Source organism: Bos mutus, chromosome 15 (genome assembly GCF_027580195.1).
Source record: "Bos mutus isolate GX-2022 chromosome 15, NWIPB_WYAK_1.1, whole genome shotgun sequence".
NCBI lineage: Eukaryota > Metazoa > Chordata > Mammalia > Artiodactyla > Bovidae > Bos > Bos mutus.
This window is the reverse complement of record NC_091631.1, coordinates 45,212,855-45,230,508: the sequence shown is the minus strand read 5'-3', so window position 1 is coordinate 45,230,508 and position 17,654 is coordinate 45,212,855. Positions and strand designations below refer to the sequence as shown.

Genomic DNA, 17,654 nt, shown 5'->3' with positions numbered 1-17,654 from the left:
TATAAATCAAACAAGACCTTTTGGAGGAGAAATGTTTACATTGAGCCCTGTGCTGAAGGGTGGAAGGACCTTGCATAGCGACTGGAAGGAAAGCTAGTTAGGCAGGAACATAGTTAGCAGTTGTGGACTGATGTCCTGCTATTTACTAGAAATCCGCCTTCTGCTGCTGCCTTCCTAGCACAGTGCCTGGCACATGATGGGTGCCCAGTGAATGTTGGCTGAATGAATGAATGGATGGATGAAACAACAAATGAATGGCAATTCTGGAAGTTCATTTTGTTTCTTATGTAATAACATAAGTTACCTTGGAATGAGTCATAGTTTCAAACAGCCTTTTCCTCCATCTCTTCTTAGCTTTCTGTTGTTTTGGGTTTCCTCGCTATATTTTGAATGTCCTCACACGGGTCCTGCTTTTCACAGCCATGGGGTGTCTTCCTGCCTCAAAGAGAGCAAAAGCTGAACTGCCCCATTATCCTCTTACTGGCTGCCTTGAGCATGAAGTTTGAAATAGCGTCAGTGATTTGATTTTTTCCTCTGGGGATCCAGCAATTGAAAATAAATGTAGAAAGAGCCCCAAAGGAGGTTTTTCTTGGGGGCATGAGAGATGACAGCACCAGTTATTGGTGCACTTTGACAATGCAGAGTTATGTAAGTGGATGAAAAATAGAGGCTATTCCACCAAAGTCAGCTTGCCTTACTTAAGTGCTTTTATATTCACAAAAGTGGGTGGCCCAGAGTGCTTCTGTAACTCTGACTATTTGCAAATTCCTAGTTCATGACAGAGAAATAGAATTCTACAGACGGAGGTTCAACAAATGTTACTTTAAACAACAAATATGTGCTGGGTACTTTCACGTTGCATTTAATATCTAAAATATCAACAATATTCTGTTTCTAAAGAAGAAATTTTCAACCAAACAGTTCTGGTGGGAGTAGCACAACATTGCAGAACCTGAAATAGGTGAGAATAGCCTATCATTAGTATACCTTGGTCCAGAAAAAGTTCCCAGCCACTTTGTATCCCAGTTTTTTCCTAATTTAAGCTCCTGCGTCTTCTCTTTCTCTTCTAACTTCTGGGCTGAGGAGTAGGCCTAACTAAATGAGTTTGAAGGTCAGACAATGACAAAACTGAGGAAATGGTCTTTGGTTCTTGTTTGTTTTTCCTTGCTTGGTCCATTCATTTACTCACTCATAAGGCAGTGTTGAATGACTCCCATGTGTAGACCACCACAGATGCAGACAACTCTTACATCCTGTCCTTGCAAAGCTTGCAGTGCCTGGGTAAGACAGATACAAGATGGGGGGTTGGAGGATTGTGGTTTGGGGTGGCATCTAATGCAACACTGATGGCCAGAGAGGGCATCCTAGGAGAAGGTGAATCCTAGGGGTCTGGCAGGGGTCAGCTCTCAGTGAAGACTCACAAAGGCAAGCCCCTCACCCCTCCCTAAGTGAGGCCGGAGCTGGCCAGAGTCCATTCAAGAAGTACTCAGAGTAATCTTGTCCATGTCCCCCACCACAGTAAGAGTAGGGGTATTTAACAGGATGCTGCTGCTGAGTTGTTTCAGTCGTGTCCGACTCTGTGCAACCCCATAGATGGCAGCCCACCAGGCTCCTCCGTCCCTGGGATTCTCCAGAGAGGTAATCAGGAGTCCTGTTACCTTGCTCTTTTAGGAGTTCTTGGAGGTTGATTTTTGGAAGCAGAGTATAGCTGTAGCTAATGGCTTATGGAGAATTCTGTAGTCAGATTTCCACTTGAGATTTCTATCAGAGTCAGGGAAATCAGGTGATCAGTTATGTATGTAGTTATTGTGTCATCCTAAAACCATCTTGTAGAAGAGGGTCCTTTGGCAGGTGCAGGGAGAGGTTTTGGAGCTGGGCTCTGAGGGCTGTAAATTATTTTTCATAGTGTATTCAGAATGAAAAATGTGCACTGTGACACCCAGAGTGCCTCAAGAAAGGAGTCCATTTCTAACTTGCTGATGACCTGCACAGTCATCAAGTCGGAGCACCCTCTCCCCTCTTTTCTCCTCCTGTCCCCACCAGGCAGCTGAGATACAGCCCTTGCATAGTGGCTGATATTGGTTTTCCTGGTGGCTCAGTGGTAAAGAATCCACCTGCAGTGCAGGAGACAGAGGTTCAATCCCTGGTTCTGGAAGATACCCTGGAGGAGGAAATGACAACCCACTCAATTATTCTTGCCTGGAAAATCCCATGAACAGAGGAGTCTGGTGGATTGCAGTCCGCAAAGAGTCGGACACGACTTAGCGACTGAACAACAACAACAAGTGAGTGATGTAGCCATGCAAAGAAAGATGAATAATTCTAAAATGTGGAGTAGAGAGATGGGGAGCAGGAGATGGGGATGGACAGGGAGGCTCGCTCCCAGGGACACACAAAACCCAAGGCTTAGAATTTTTTCTCTGCTTGTCTCAAAGCCTCATTGGCCAAATGAGACTTTCTCAGCTGGATGATCACCAAATTCAAAACTGGTCTTCCTGGATTTGGAAGCAAGGACAAGGTTTGTTTAATCTGTACTGCTTCCAATCTCTGCTTCTCCCCTTCTTTTTCTGTTGCATGGGACTGACTCCGTATGGGTCTATCACCCCAGAGGTTATGACCCTCTCCCACTTCTGTCCTGCTAGTAGGCTTAGGCAGTGTTCCTTTGATTATGGTTTTATCCCTGAGATTCCAATAAAGACTGAAGTCTGCCAGTAAGCGAGGACCAGTCAGGGGACAGTGGGGCTGGGAAGAGTGCTGTAGTTTCAGAGGTGACCTCTTTGCTGATTTTAGAGCTCTGTTCGGTGCTTGCTGGCCACCTGCCAGTACAGAAGGAGCTCTGGATTCACTAATGCTTGGTTCATGGTTAGACTTCCGTGCTTAATTAGTATTTTTAAGTCATTTTGTCTAAAGGCTTCAAATTTAGAGACGCTAAGTACTCCAGAGATATTTTATGGATCACAGCTGAGTTTAAAAGGATCTTGCAGCATCCCTCCCCAGCCCTTACTACTGGCCAGCTGCTTCTAATCACATCCAGCAAAGTCCTGTGACAGACTCATTCTTCTTCCAGCTTCTTGCAGAAGATGTCATGCTCTAGGTCGGCCTGGGTCTTTCTGAGAGCTGTAGAACAGTGTCTCCCAAACTGCAGTGTTTGTGCAGATCACTTAGGCATCTTGTTAAAATGCACATTTGATTCTGTAGGTCTGCTCTGCAGCTCTAACAAGCTCCCAGGTGATGCTGATGCTGGGGTCTGAGAACTCCCCTTTTGAGTAGCTAGGAAATTGCTGAATGTCAGGCATATAAGGGGCCTTAGAAATGGATTACCAGATCTGAGCCTGACTGCACAACAGAGGATATAGAGGCCCAGATAAGAAGAGTGGCTTGCCTGAGGTCACACAGCAAATTAGTGGAAGAGACCAGGACTAAATCTCAGTTCATCACTTTCCCTTGATGTTGTATATGCTTTTCATCTGCTGATCTGAAAACTAGAAATAAGGAATGAAGGAAATGAAAATAAGGTTTCCTGTTGGCATTATCAAGTTTTATAGAGCCAAAATGTAATATGTTGTAGTTTAGATCCGCCTGGATTTCTTCTTTCTTAGGTTTTAGTGAGACATCTTCTGTGTTAGGGGCTTCCCTGGTGGCCCAGATGGTAAAGAATCTGCCTGCGATGTAGGAGACCCAGGCTCAATCCCTGGGTCAAGAAGATCCCCTGGAGAAGGGAACGCAACCCACTCCAGTATTCTTGCCTGGAGAATTCCATGGACAGAGGAGCCTGTTGAGCTAGAGTCCATGGGGTCACAAAGAGTTGGACACGACTAAGCGACTGAGCACATAGGCAAGTGGGCACACTTTTCATTCTGTAAATATTTATTGTGTGCCTGTAACATACCAGATGCTGAGCTGTGCGCTTGTGGATGTGGAAGATGAATTCCTAAGAGCTCTGGCTGCAGGAGGCTCCCAACTAGATTCTGCATCACAGTCATCTCTTGGAGTAATATCAAAGTGGGACTCTGGTCTTGGTTGAACGATTTGATAGGTGGGGATTCAGATAGAGGACAGAATTTAGGGTCATACTTGCTGGGTGTCTAGCACAGAGCAGGATGGCATGGTTTCTGGAGTAATGCCCAGTGAGGAAAGCCAAGGAAAAGGTCAAAGCAGGAATGGCAGCACCCTGAGTTTGCTTCTGAGCTGCTAACCTCAGATACTTGAAACCTATCCTAACTGAGGACAGGGCTAATTGCTCAGGACTGGGCTGGGAAGGTCACTTGGTGAGAACATAGGGCCAGGCACTCTGATACCAGAAAAATGTAATCACGCAGGCTTACCCTCTGTTTACCTGCTCACCCTTCCTGCCTTTGGCTACTTTCGTGTAAGAATCATCTTATTCTGTGGTTATAGAGATTAAGGTGCAGGAAGCTTCTCAGGATCAGGCCCTTTGGGAAATCAGAGGTGCCAAGAGGCTCCCGTCATCACTTATACTAACATCTCCAAGGGTTGAGATATCATTAGGTGTCTGCTGATGAGGCAAGTGACTAAATGCTTCAATGGGAGAAGACTGGATGAATGGGTACTTGACTTGAGACCCCTCAGCCAGGCTGTGTTTGAAATTGACATCCAGGGACCAAGCTGGAAGGGGTGCAGTGTTGGTAGTGCTCGTGACAGTCAAACGGGGAGCAATGCCTGGTGCCTGCTAGGCCCATAGTAAATACGTGTTGACTGAGTAGGTATTGACAAAGTGCTTTATATAGTGTGCAAAACACTTTCCAAGGCATTCCTCTCCCAGACTGTGAGATAGGCAGAGCATTATACCCATTTGATACCGAGGAAGTGGAGGCTCAGGGTGTTACATATTTTGCCCAAGATCACATAGCTGGTAAATGGCCAAGCTGATACTAGAGCTCAGCTGAGTCTCTTTCTAATGTTCTGTCTTTGAAGACGGGTTTGAAAATGCACACAGGTACTGCTGGGGACCTGGCTGTTGCACATTCAATTTTAGGTAGTTATTAAAAAGATATCACTTTTTTAATGCAAAACATTTTTTTTTCCAAAGGAAATGTGCCTCTCTGTGTGCATTTCCCCCAAATTGAGCCCTTGGGTGTCTTTATTTTTAATAAGGAAGGAACACTTGGGTCTGGAACAGCTGAACCAAGCACCATTGCTGCCTACTCATTAGCTCCGTCTAATTAGATTGAAACCAAGGAAGGAAGTGGCAGAAGCAACCATTTTGTTGTAGCAGGAATGGTCACCTATGGCCCTGAACCGGCCTTCCTTCTCCAGAAGGCCATTAGGATGCAGCTTGTTTCACAGGACAATAGTATATTTCCATCACAGAGAGAGAGAGAGAGAGAAATTGAGAGAGACAGACAGAGTGACAGATTGACTTCTGGGACCCTAGAGACTTGGTGACTCATTGTATCTTTTCATTGGCACTCAGACATGTAGGGCAGAGAGGCTAGTGTTTTTTCTTTAAGAACAAACTAGATACAAGCCATTTCTCTGAAGTACTTGGAGGACCTTGGGTTCCTGTAAATAGCTTAAAAAAAAAAAAGTACACCTGAAAGGTTTTGTCCCTGAAACTTGGGTCCCAAGTTTGCATGTGAGTAGAACAGTCCTGGCCCTGATCCCAGGCCTGCGGTAGGTGGTTTTGTCTAGTCCTCAGTGGCAACTCTGACCTCTGGGTCTGCTTACTTGAATCAAAGCTTTCAGCCGGAATTTTCCATATTCATGCCTCTCTGCTGCTGTTGCTGCTAAGTCGCTTCAGTCATGTCCAACTCTATGCGACCTCATAGACGGCAGCCCACCAGGCTCCCCCATCCCTGGGATTCTCCAGGCAAGAACACTGGAGTAGATTGCCATTTCCTTCTCCAATTCATGCCTCTCTGTTGTTGCACAAATCGTAAGGTAGCAAATGAGGAGAGAAGGAGATTGATCGAACTCCTAGGCCTGTACTTTATGTGAAGGAGCCTTGGGGAGTGCCAAGGGCCAGTTGTGCTTTTTCTGAGACTACTTTCTACCAGCTCCTTGGGCTGGCTTGCTTCCTTTCCCCCTGCCTTTACTCCCATCTCTGTTCCCTTCCCACATCAACCCCTCTTACTACCCTGTGGTCTCCCCGTTCATCCCTAGTTTTGCCCCCTTTCCTCACCTTCCACACAGGAAATGCCCGTGCACTTCCTTCCTTGCTCAGGGTCTCCCAGGAGCAGTCTGTTCTCCTTGGCAGAGCTTGCGGGGAATTGCTGGCTCTTTCTGGTCTCTTCAACCCATGAATTACCACTGCTCCTTTGCTCAGACCCTGTTTGTAGCCAGACTTAGAGCAATTCCTGATTGCTCAAATTCTCTCCCTGCCCCTGTGCCTTTGCACCTGCCAGTCCTTTGAGAAGATTTTAGTTATTTAGTTTCTAATTCAAGTATATGCCCAGGCAAACTTAGGTGTTTTCTTTCTCTTTTCTACTTTTAGTAATTCAGATGTATTCTTGCTCTTTTTTTAATTGTATAATTTTGTAATCATTTGTTTGAATGTTTATCCCTCTTTCTTACCACAAATACATCAAGCATTTGCTTGTATGTATTGATTGATTGATCAAAAAATCAATTGCTTGTATGTATTTAAGATTGATCAAAAATCAATCTTTTTGATTTTTGGTACTTTTTAAACAGAGAGCATATTTATGTATATATTTATTTATTTATTTTGGCCACACAGCTTGCAGGATGTCAGTTCCTCCACCAGGGAGCAAACCCAGGCCCCACACAGTGGAAGTGTACAGTCATACCCTGGACTACCAGGAAATTCCCATCAGGTAGCATTTTTCAAATGCAAAACTTAAAAAAAAAAAAAAAAAAAAGCTAAATGTGCCTCTCTGTGTGCATTTTTACCAAATTGGGTTGAATCCTTGGGTCTCTTTATAAAATAAATATATGAATATAAATGTCTGCTTTGTGCTATTACTATCTAGCCATTGTTGAGTTCTGACTCTGAGTCAGACATTAGGCTACAGTTAGGGCTTTCCATTCACTCATTTCCTCCTCCATGGGCATAGAGCTTATTATTTTCTCCACTCTGCTGCTGCTGCTGCTAAGTCACTTCAGTTGTGTCTGACTCTGTGCAAACCCATAGACGGAAGCCCACCAGGCTCCACTGTCCCTGGGATTCTCCAGGCAAGAACACTGGAATGGGTTGCCATTTCCTTCTCCAGTGCATGAAAATGAAAAGTGAAGGTGAAGTCGCTCAGTCATGTCCGACCCTCAGCGACCCCGTGGACTGCAGCCTTCCAGGCTCTTCCATCCATGGGATTTTCCAGGCAAGAGTACTGGAGTTGGGTGCCATTGCCTTCTCCGTTTCTCCACTCCATAGACTAGGAAATTGTGACTTAGAGTTTTTCAGTGACTTGGAAAGATCCCAGAACTAGTAATTAGTAGATCCGGGGCTCATGCCAAGCATGCTAGATACTGTAGATATAACATGCAATATGTCATCAGCTTTTCCCTCAAGGAGCTTGTGGTCTAGTTGGTGAGACAGGTAAGTCAGTATCAGGCCAGGATGCTGAGTCCAGTGCTGAAGGGGTGCAGGGTGCCTCAGGGGGTGGGGAGGGCGATGTGGGGCTGTGCACACCCACCCCGCTTTGTGTCCCGGCACCCAGCCCTGCGTTGTTTCCCTCTGTGACCCACACTCCGCATCTCACTCCTCTTTTGTTCCACTTTGTGTTTCTCATCAGTCCTTCTGCAGCGCCTCCTCCATCAAGTTTGGAACGTGTGCTGTCTCCGTCCTGCCCCATTCACACCAACCGCCCCAAGCGGGTGAGGGCGTGGGTGAGAGTGGGATGGTTTCTGGAGTACCAGGAGTCTCTGGAGATTGCCTGTGCTTAGCTCATTTGTCATTGCCTCGGCTTCCTGGAGCGTTTCCATCCTAGGAAAATTTTTCTTGGCCTCAGGACAGAACTTCTAAGAACATGTCCCAGGATTGGGCCCTCTGGCACCCTGTCTCTCTCACCCCACAGGCTCTGGCTAGGCCTCTGCCACGCACTGGATTCTTGCAGGTCAGAGAGCTCTGAGACGTGACCGCTGTTCTGCAGGGGCTTGGGATACAGTAGCCCAGACCAGGTGAGGGGCTGAGGCCTACGTAGGTCTGGAGGGTGATCCCTGGGCCTGTGGCAGCACTGAACCAACACAGGAATCAGGTGTGAGGAGAGAAGGTTGCACCTGCGGGGACCTCATAGATGAGTCCCCTGGGGTTGGAGGTGCGGTGGACTGTCTGAGGTCAGAGTAAGGAGAGATGTGAGCTAGCCCCAGGATCTTACCCACATTTCTCCCTGTTAGAGTAACCCCCCATGTGGATGTTAGTGTCAAACCAGGCAGAGGCTCTAAAGGATAACTGTTTTGATCCAACATCAAAAGAGGCGAATCCAGTGCCTACAGAAAAAAATATTCTAATTCTTCAGGGGCACAAAGAAAGGGAATAAAAGAGTGGGGAGCAAAATATAAGGAGCCCCTCCTGTGTGTGTTGTGCCAGGTTATTATGTAATAATATGTGTGTTAGTTAAGTTCATAGCAACCACCTGAATCTTTATTTATTGATGGGGAACTGAGACTGAAGTCATGTCGCTGGTAAACAGAGAGTAGCCTTTGAAGCCTGGTCAGTCCTAAGCATTTCCTCAGCTTGCTGCTGTTCCCCAGGCACTGAAAAATACCCGCAGAGGAGACGATTGAGGAAGCTTAACATACCACACAGGAAGCCTCAGACTAGCCCCTATGAAAGTGCCAACCAAGGAGCAAAAAGTTGTTAATAAGATCTTTGTCAGCAGGGGCTAGGAAAGAAGCCCTATGTTTTCTACCAAGAGTGGTGGAAGGTTCTTTTGACCTTCTCTTCCCTGCCCTGCGCATGGCGGTCTCTTCCTGGGGTCCTCCACAAGCTCTGGGTATGACCCCACAATCTCTGAGGGAGCCCTCTGTCTCAACCCGTCTGTTGGCGTCTTGATGAATAACCTCAAGACGATTTAGGCTGGCCTTCCGGAGCCCTCTCCATGAGTATGTGTGATCTGTCTTACTGCCAGAGCTCATTTGGGCTCCTTTAATAATTGAAGGCCAACGTTAAACGTTTCAGTTTGTCCTTCGCAGACAGGAGCAGTTTTCTGGGTGTAAGTGATATGCCCCGTCCCCCAAGGACGCTGTGTTTCCTAAAGTGCAGCTGATTCAGCACGCTCGGTTGTGGCCGCCAGGTCACTGAGGTTTCTTCAAGTCCTCCTTTCAAGAGCCATCTCTCCTGTTTCACCTTTGTGAACAATCCTGGGAGGCTCCCTGGCTAGGGCCGGAGATCACTTGACTGGGAATTTGGACTAAGAGGGGTGATCTATGGCAGCCGTTTCCCACTGTTCAGAGGAGTCAGTGCCTTTTGTCACTTCAGCACAGAACGAGGGGCCGCTGCAGGTGTAGGTACCATCTGTTTACCCTGTACTGGTCATTCGAGGACAGTTCTAATTGCAGTCTCCCCAAGTCATGTACTTGTTCTTGCCTCCAGGCCCCTCTGCCTTCCTCACCTTCCCCGCACCCTGCCGACCTCTGTTCCTCCTTCTGGCTCGGTCAGGTTGGCTCTCCCAGGGGCTCTGTGGTAAAGGGTCTTTCTCTGCATGTCACGGCCCTCTGTGTCTCCTCTTCCCTGGCACTCAGCCCCATGTGTGGAGTTGTCTATTTACTTGTCTTTCCCTGGTGGACTGAGAGCTCTTGGGAGATGATGGGATAATGAACCAATGAACAAATGGAAGTAGTTTGTAAATTCTGCTGCTGGAAAAATCACAGTAACAATTAAGGAGGAAAGTTGACGTTTATGGAGGACCTATTCTGGCCCGGGTGCTGGGCTGGCTCTGCCATCTCATTTAATCTTCACAATGGCCTTGGATGGTGGATGCTAGAGGTTACACAAAGAAGTCAAGCTTTCTGCAGTGTTTCATTGTGATCCTTCCGGTTTGGGACTGACTCACCACAAATGACCTGCCTTATAATTTAATAATGAGTACGTTAGAAACTTAAAAAAAAAATGCTTTCTTTTAATTTTGCAGTTTCACAGCTTCAAGTTTTAGCATCGAGTACAATAATATATCAGATGACTGTCAAAATGCAGCACCAACTCTTTTGCTGGAAATAATTACAGTTTGCCAACCCTGTTTATTTTAAGCGGCTCCAGTGCCTTAATGTACTGTGCTGTAAATTGAGCCTGTGATGTATGGATTATGCAGGGGGATTGGAAAGGCAAGGAAGCCAAGGGCAGATCCACTGGATGGGTGGTAAAAAAGGAACTAGAACATGTCCCTTTGTTAAATACATTCTCCTGAAGATGTGTTTATAATTTGACAAGTTAGACAGCTGGGAAAATTAGGAGCTGCTTTGCTGGAGAACTTGGCCTGATTCTTCAGACTTGCACTTGGAAAATGAAGCCATTGGTTCTCTTGGTGATTCTCTGGTCAAAGTGCTTGTTTCTCAGGCCATAGGCAGTTCAGGCCCCAGCCAGGCCGAGTCTGCTGTCTTTTAGGTCTGGTTGCTGTTGGTTCTAATTTCACATTTCTTACTGCCTTCTTATTGCCTCCTAGGTAGACCACTGCCCCCTCTAAGTTGTCTAAAGCAAGACTCAGCCTGGCAGAGTGGAAGCTGGAGTTAGATTTGTGTTTGAATATAGGCTGCCACTTTTATTTAGGGAAAGTTGTGTGACCTCTCTGAGCCTCATTTTCCTCATCTATAAAAGGAGGTTATTCACTGAAAAATTATTTATTGAGTGTCTGTTATGTGCCAGCCACTATTCAAGGCATTTGGGAAATAGAAATTCCTGGTAGAATTTACATTTTATTGAGGGGAGACAGACATTAAATTGTAAACATAGTGATTAAGAAAAGTGTATCATGTGTTAGAAGATAATGAGTACAAGAAAAAGAAGAAAAGATAAAGAGAGTGGGGTAAGGACTTTGGGAATTCCAGAGGGAAGCTGGGACAAGTGTGGGTTGCAGTCTTCAGTAGGCCTCATTGAAGTGGGGGCATTTAAGAAAAGATGTGGGGTTGGTGAGGGCTTCCCTGGTGGCTCAGAGGTTAAAGCATCTGCCTCCAATGTGGGAGACCTGGGTTTGATCCCTGGGTTGGGAAGATCCCCTGGAGAAGGAAATGGTAACCCACTCCAGTATTCTTGCCTGGAGAACCCCATGGACAGAGAAACCTGGTAAGCTACAGTCCATGGGGTCACAAAGAGTCAGACACGAGGGGATGGCCATGCAGGTATCTGGTGAAGAATGTCCCAATATGAAGGCCCTAAAGTGGGGGTGGGCTTAGCATGTTCGAGAAACAGCAAGGAAGCCAACATGGCTCAAGCAGAAGAGTGAGCATGGGCAAGAATAAGGGAAACTGAGGACAGAGGTCATGGCGATCATTGCCCTGGGGTTATGAGGACTCAGTGAAAAGGTATCTGTAAGGCACCTTGCTCTTGCATTGGATTTCCAGGTTTCCCAATGGCATTTTCATTCTCCAGTCACCCAGGCTCCAAACCAGGGCTCGAACCCACACACCCTGCATTGGAAGGTGAAGCCTTGACCACTGGACTGCTGGGGAAGTCCCTCACACCCTCCGTGTCTTTGTTCACACTCTTCCACCTGCTGGAAGTTCCGGTTTTGCCTAATCTGTGATCTGCCTGCTTTCCTGGACTCGGCTTTAGATGGCACGTCCTTGTGAAGTCTCCCCTGATTCTTGTATCCTAAGTGATCTCCCCCTTCTCTAAACTGCCACAGCATTTCTCTTGTCATTCACAGCTTTCCACCTTGGATTTTAGGTTGGGATGTAGGTGTGTGTACTTTATTTCCCTTCTAGGACTGTGAAGTCATTGAGGCATGGGTCATTTTCGTCTTTTACCACCCATAGCACGTGGCACAGCACCTTTTCCAGAGGAGGCACTCAGTGAATCTTTGAGTGAGAGACTGAGTGGATGTTTCCCAAGCCAGAACATCTGGAGAGGGACTTGCCTTGGCAATTCTTCCCCTTATGCTGATAGGAATGCGGTACTAACAAGTTTCTGGAGTCCAGGTGTATTGAGTCTGCGTGGAGCTGCTATCGTCTGGTGCTATAACTCAGAAGGCATTTTCTCGTAGAAATCATGATGTAAATAGTTGTTAGGAGTAATTCCATTAGGAGTTCCAAATATCTGACTTAGAATCACACACTTTTGGTGGCTTGTTCATTCATAAGTTGGGGACTGCTTCTTTTTTTTGTGAAGATGGCAGGCAGGCAGTGTCTGCTTAGCCAGACTGCCAGCCACTATCCAAAGGCACTCTGAGGTGAAGAAAGGTCACAGAGAGATAACCAGTTCTACCACTTATTAGCTGTGTGATTTTCAGCAAGGTACTTTACTGACCCGAGCCTCAATTTTCTAATCTGTAAAGCAGGAATAAAAATTTCTACCACTAGGCTTAATGAGGATCAGCAAGGTAATCTGAATAAAGGACAGTTAGTCCTAATAAGCACTTATAAATGTCATTTAACAACATTAAAAACAACAGAACATTTATTTTCCTTTTATTTTGTGCATTTTGGAAGTTTCTGTGGTCTAGGACAGTGCTGCTCAGATATTATGGTGGGTGCGAATCACCTGGGAGCTTCATTAAAATGCAGAATTTGGTTTTGTAGGTCTGGGATGGGGCCTGAGATTCTGTTTCTAATATGCCATACTGCTGATCCCGGGACCATATTTGGAGTAGCAAGAGGTTAGGGTGACGGCTCTCACGCTAAGGCCTGCCTCCAGGTCACCTGGTAAGCTTGTTAAAATTGGATTTCTGGGCCCCTCTGCTAATGATGTATTCATTCAGTACATCTGGGCTGGGGTCTGAGAATTTTCATTTCTAATAACCTCCAAGATGATGCCAATACTTTCTGGTCAGGGACCACACTTTGAGAACCATGGTGGTTGTGAGGTAATGGGGATGAAGTTAATAAGAAAAAAAAGGGAAGTAATGGTAATTCTTGAATGCCAGGGTACTTGTGCTCTCTGCTCTTTTAGTTGTAGAAGTCCATATGATAGTTATTGACTGACAAGGCTCTGGAATGTCTTATTAATAATTAAATAACGACAACAAGCAACACTTGCTGAGCACTTATTATGTGCCAGGCACTGTGCCAAAAGCTTTATATAGTCCCACTTAATTCTGATAAAAATTCTATTGAAGTGGATACTGTGATTTTTCTGTCTTGGTGTTTCCCATGTTAACCGATTTGTAAGAGTCAACGGGTGTGGTTGCTAAAAATACACATTTCTAGGTCTCTACCCTGGTGATTTAACTTGGTGAGGCCTAGTGTCTCTGGTGGTTCTTACAGTCAGGTAGACCTGGAACTCTCTCCTCTAGATAATCCTCTCTCTACTTCTCTTTCATCTATGTCCAATATTAAAACTGCCAGTTTCAAAGAAATACTGTAATAGAGGGGCGTCCCTAACTTCCCAGGTGGCTCAGTGGTAAAGAAACTGCCTGCCTCTGCAGGAGATGCAGGAGACCTTGGGTTTGATCCCTGGGTTGGGAAGAGCCCCTGGAGTAGGAAATGGTAAACCCACTCTAGTATTCTTTCCTGGAAAATTCCATGGACAGAGGAGGCTGGCCGGCTACAGTCTATGGGGTCACAAAGAGTCAGGCACGACTGAGCACACGCACACACACGCAGCAATAGAACACAGTATATTTGACATTAAAAGTTACATTAAGTCCAGTTTTTCTTTGCTGTTTCAGAAAACCCTTTGGGAGCCCTAGATGCCTTGGCAGTCCACATTTTGACCATCTCTTGACTGTAAAGGTGCAGAAAGACTAGGTGATGGAGCATTCTATTTATTAGAAGGCCAAGGAAATCCAGGCCAGGCAAGGAAGCCCAGGCCAGCCAAGGAAGCCCCGGCTGACTGTATAATATTTGGCTGTCTTGAGGAAAAGCATTTTGTTTGGAATATTTTTCTAGGAAATTGGTCTCCATCACATCCAGATGGATCCTATGATTCTACAAGATTTTAAGAAAGATGAAAAGAAAATGTTGTACTTGCTTCTCTATGGTCAGGGCTTGTTTTCCCACAACAAAGCCAGCCTCTTGCTTGGAGCACACATACCCCATCACTTCATCAACAGCCCCAGTTGATGGTCTCCCTTACCTTGCCAGGGCCTTAAGCTCTTCTCTGGTTTTCCAGCCACTGGCTTCTTCGCATAGGATTTTGCGCTTGGCCTGGGGTTGTGTATTCCGTATTTCATTGAAACTATGGCTAAGGATAGAAAATGGGAAATGTTTCGAGTTATATTTACAGTTGGAAATAACTAACTGCTCGCCTACTCTGGGGAGGGAGGAGGTCCTGTCTGCCTGTCTTGATGGGGGTGGTGGAATGGGGCAGTGAGGTGTAGCAAGGATGAAGTTGTCTGTTAAATGTACCATGTTTTAGCCATCAGGAAAGATTGTTGTGAAACCAAAGAAAATTGAGACTTTCTTTAGTTCTTTTGATGCTAATCTGAATTACTTTTTGAGCCATTTGATGTAACAGCTCTCAGAGTAACTTTGTGATGCTAATAGGAGCAGTATTTCAGTTTGATGGAATGAGCACTGGACCCAGAGTCAAAAGAGGTAGGGACTCAGGTCAGCTCTCCCTCTGATTTCTTCTGTGTTCTTAGGTTAGTTAGATAATCACCTCTCTGGATATCACCTTTATCTTTAAAATGAGGAGATTGAGCTCAGTGATCTCAGGATCAGCTTGATATTCTGTGCTCTTTTGATGACCTATTCCCAGAAACATGTGCCATCATAATAACTTGTCCCAAAATGCAGTCAAATTCACCCACCCAACCACTATCTATTGAGCATCTAGTCTCCAATATTTCAAGTACTGCCCTGTATACTATGGGTGATGTAGCTGTAGATAAGCCACACAAATCCATTCACTCATTCATTCTTTCATTCATTCATATACAATCATTTATTTATTGAGCATCTATTATGTGCCAAGCACTATGCAAAAAGCTATGAATGATACAACAGTAAATTAGACACAGGTTTCATTGTCACATAACATGCTGTCTTAGGGGTGGATAAGTTGTGTACATACTGTAACCACTGTCTCTAAAAGAGGCCCTCTCCTTTTTCTCTCTGTCTCCTTACCCTACTTTTAATAGCATTTATCACCTGACCTTGTATTATTTGTTTTGTATCTGTCTATCAGAATGTAAGCCCCATGAGAGCAGGGGTTTTGTTTTGATCACTGCTATACTCTAGCACCTAGGTTAGTGCATGGATAAAATAAACACTCAGTAAAATCTTTTAAAAGTAAAAATACACAAGAAGCTAGAAATTATGTCTATTTATATAAAACTTCCCTTCAGCTCAGTGAAGAGAAAGGTTACTTCTAACTAGGACAATGATCTTTAAATCCTGCACATTAGAAACACCTTGTGAACTTAAAAAATCAGTTGCCAGGTCCCACTGCATATGAAGTCAGCGTCTCTGAGTGATGGTTGGACATCGGTATTTTATAGGAGTTTCCCAAGTAAAGATAATGGGTAGCTAAAATAATGTAAACTAGAAAAATCAGGGAAAGCTTCATAGAAGAGGTAGGGTTTGAGATGGCTTGAAAATCTGGTAGGATTTGGATAAGAAGGAAGCATTCCAGATGGAGTACACAGCATAGACAAAGTGCAAATACAAGAATTACAGGCTGAGTGCAGGTATCAGAAGGAGTTCATTTGGGGCTGGAGCCTAAAGAGCATGAAAAGGAATAATTAAAGCAACATTTATAATTGTTGGCTGTGGCCAGCTAGAGAAGGTCTTTGAATTCTAGGCTTAGAGATTTCAACTTCATTCAGTTTTGCAGTCAGAGAGAACTATGAATGGTTTTTAAACAGAAGTGATATCATCAGACTTTTCCCTGACTGCTCTTGGAGGATGAATGGGTTGTAAGCTGACAGGGAGGCCAGTTAAGAGGTAGTACCATGGTCCATGTAATTTGGGCTCAGCGTAGGGTTGCATCACTGGTATTAGAGACAAGGGTTGAGGTACAGCTAGGCTGCAAAGCCTGCCCACCCTCCAACTGTGGTCTTCTTTGAGGGATCTTGGTGGAATCACTGGCATTGCAATGATCAGTACCTTTTGATCATGCCAGGGGAGCCAAGTGCCATTGCATCCCTAGGCCAGTTTTGTCCTAGGCGTAACTGATGAATTGATAGTGCTGTTAAGGCCTCCTTCCTGAAACGATAGGCCATTTTATCTAGGGAAGAATTTTTACACATGAAACTCAGAACCTTTGAGACAGAGGTTTCTGTTATTTTAATGTGGCAGTGTGTGCGTTTACTTCATCTCTGGTTAATTCCAGCACCATGGATACCATCGGGTATGATGACCAGTATCTGGAGCTGCTAATTTCTTAAGCTTTGTCTGGGTGTACTGAGGACAGCCTGCCTCCAGAGACAGCTTTGAGCAAGGGCCGGGAGCCATGGGCCGGGGGTATATTTCCAGGAGCCACTCATTATCTGAATATGTTCATCTACAAAGAGCTGAAGTTTCTGAGTGCACAGGACATCTGCATAGGCTAGGACACCATATGTGTGTGGGGCTGGAGGAAAGCAGGGTTGATGGGGGGAGGTCGTGATTGGGTCTAGTTTGATGATACAGGCTTGTGCAGAGAGGACTGCCTGCCCTTGGCCAGATGCTGCCTGTAGCTGGTGCATCCCCAGGGTCATATGCTACTCAAAAGGACAGGCAAAGCCAGAGTTGCTAGTACAGATTATTTTTTTCCTCCCTGGATCTGTTTTGCCAGGGTTGACCTTATTCACAGTCAGTTTCAGAATGTCAGTCCCTCAGATAGGCACTGACTTTACAGCTTGCAAGGAGCGTTCACACCCTTTTTATCTCATTGGAATCTCACAACAGTCCTGTGACTTAATTAGGACAGGAGTTGTTCATCCATTTTATTGATGAGAAAACTGGGGTTGGGATGGGCTTAGGTAGCTTATTCTAAAGTCATGTAGATACAATGCATAAAGACTGGGGCATTTCCATGCAAGAGCCAAGAGGCCAATGGTTGGGGCTGCTTTAATGGCATTTATGCACACTGCAATAGGAAAAGTTAAGGTTTTGGGACCTGCACGTCTGTCTCTCCATTCCTTTCAGAGGTAGTTCTGGCTTGTCCTCTATGAGTCTCATAGTATAATGATGCTTAGTCATATCATCAATAAGACATCCATACTGTGATAGTTACTCACACAAAATGACACATGACTCTGTGCCTGCTGGGCTCTGATCTAGCTTGCAGGTTCATCCTTGTTAGCACCATTCTTTGCAGCAGCATCTCCCGCTGGAAATGATAATATATTGGGCCCCTCATATCTCGGAGCACGTTCATTTATCAATGGGTTCCTTCCCTTCACAATGAATATGGAACAACTTAGAAGCACCAGATGCCTTGGGACAGGAGAAGCATGGCTCTGGTCAACATTCATAATAATAGATGGCCAATTACATTGTTCCTTTCACTTACCAAGTGTAACATATCTCATATGTTCCTTTAAAGAATTCTAGGAAATGGGTATTATATTCCCATTTTACCAATGAAGAATCTAAGCTCCCTAGAGAAAAACAAAAGGCTTGGCTTGCCCAAGGTCCCAGAGCCATCTCACTCCAAACTC

The 17,654-nt window shown here is 45.3% G+C and overlaps 1 protein-coding gene across 2 annotated transcripts in view; it reads left to right on the top strand.

Annotated features, from left to right (window-relative positions):
* The window catches only part of SERGEF (secretion regulating guanine nucleotide exchange factor), a 248,780-nt gene that overhangs the window by 109,749 nt on the left and 121,377 nt on the right, over positions 1-17,654 (top strand). The gene's annotated exons all lie outside the window — the stretch shown is intronic.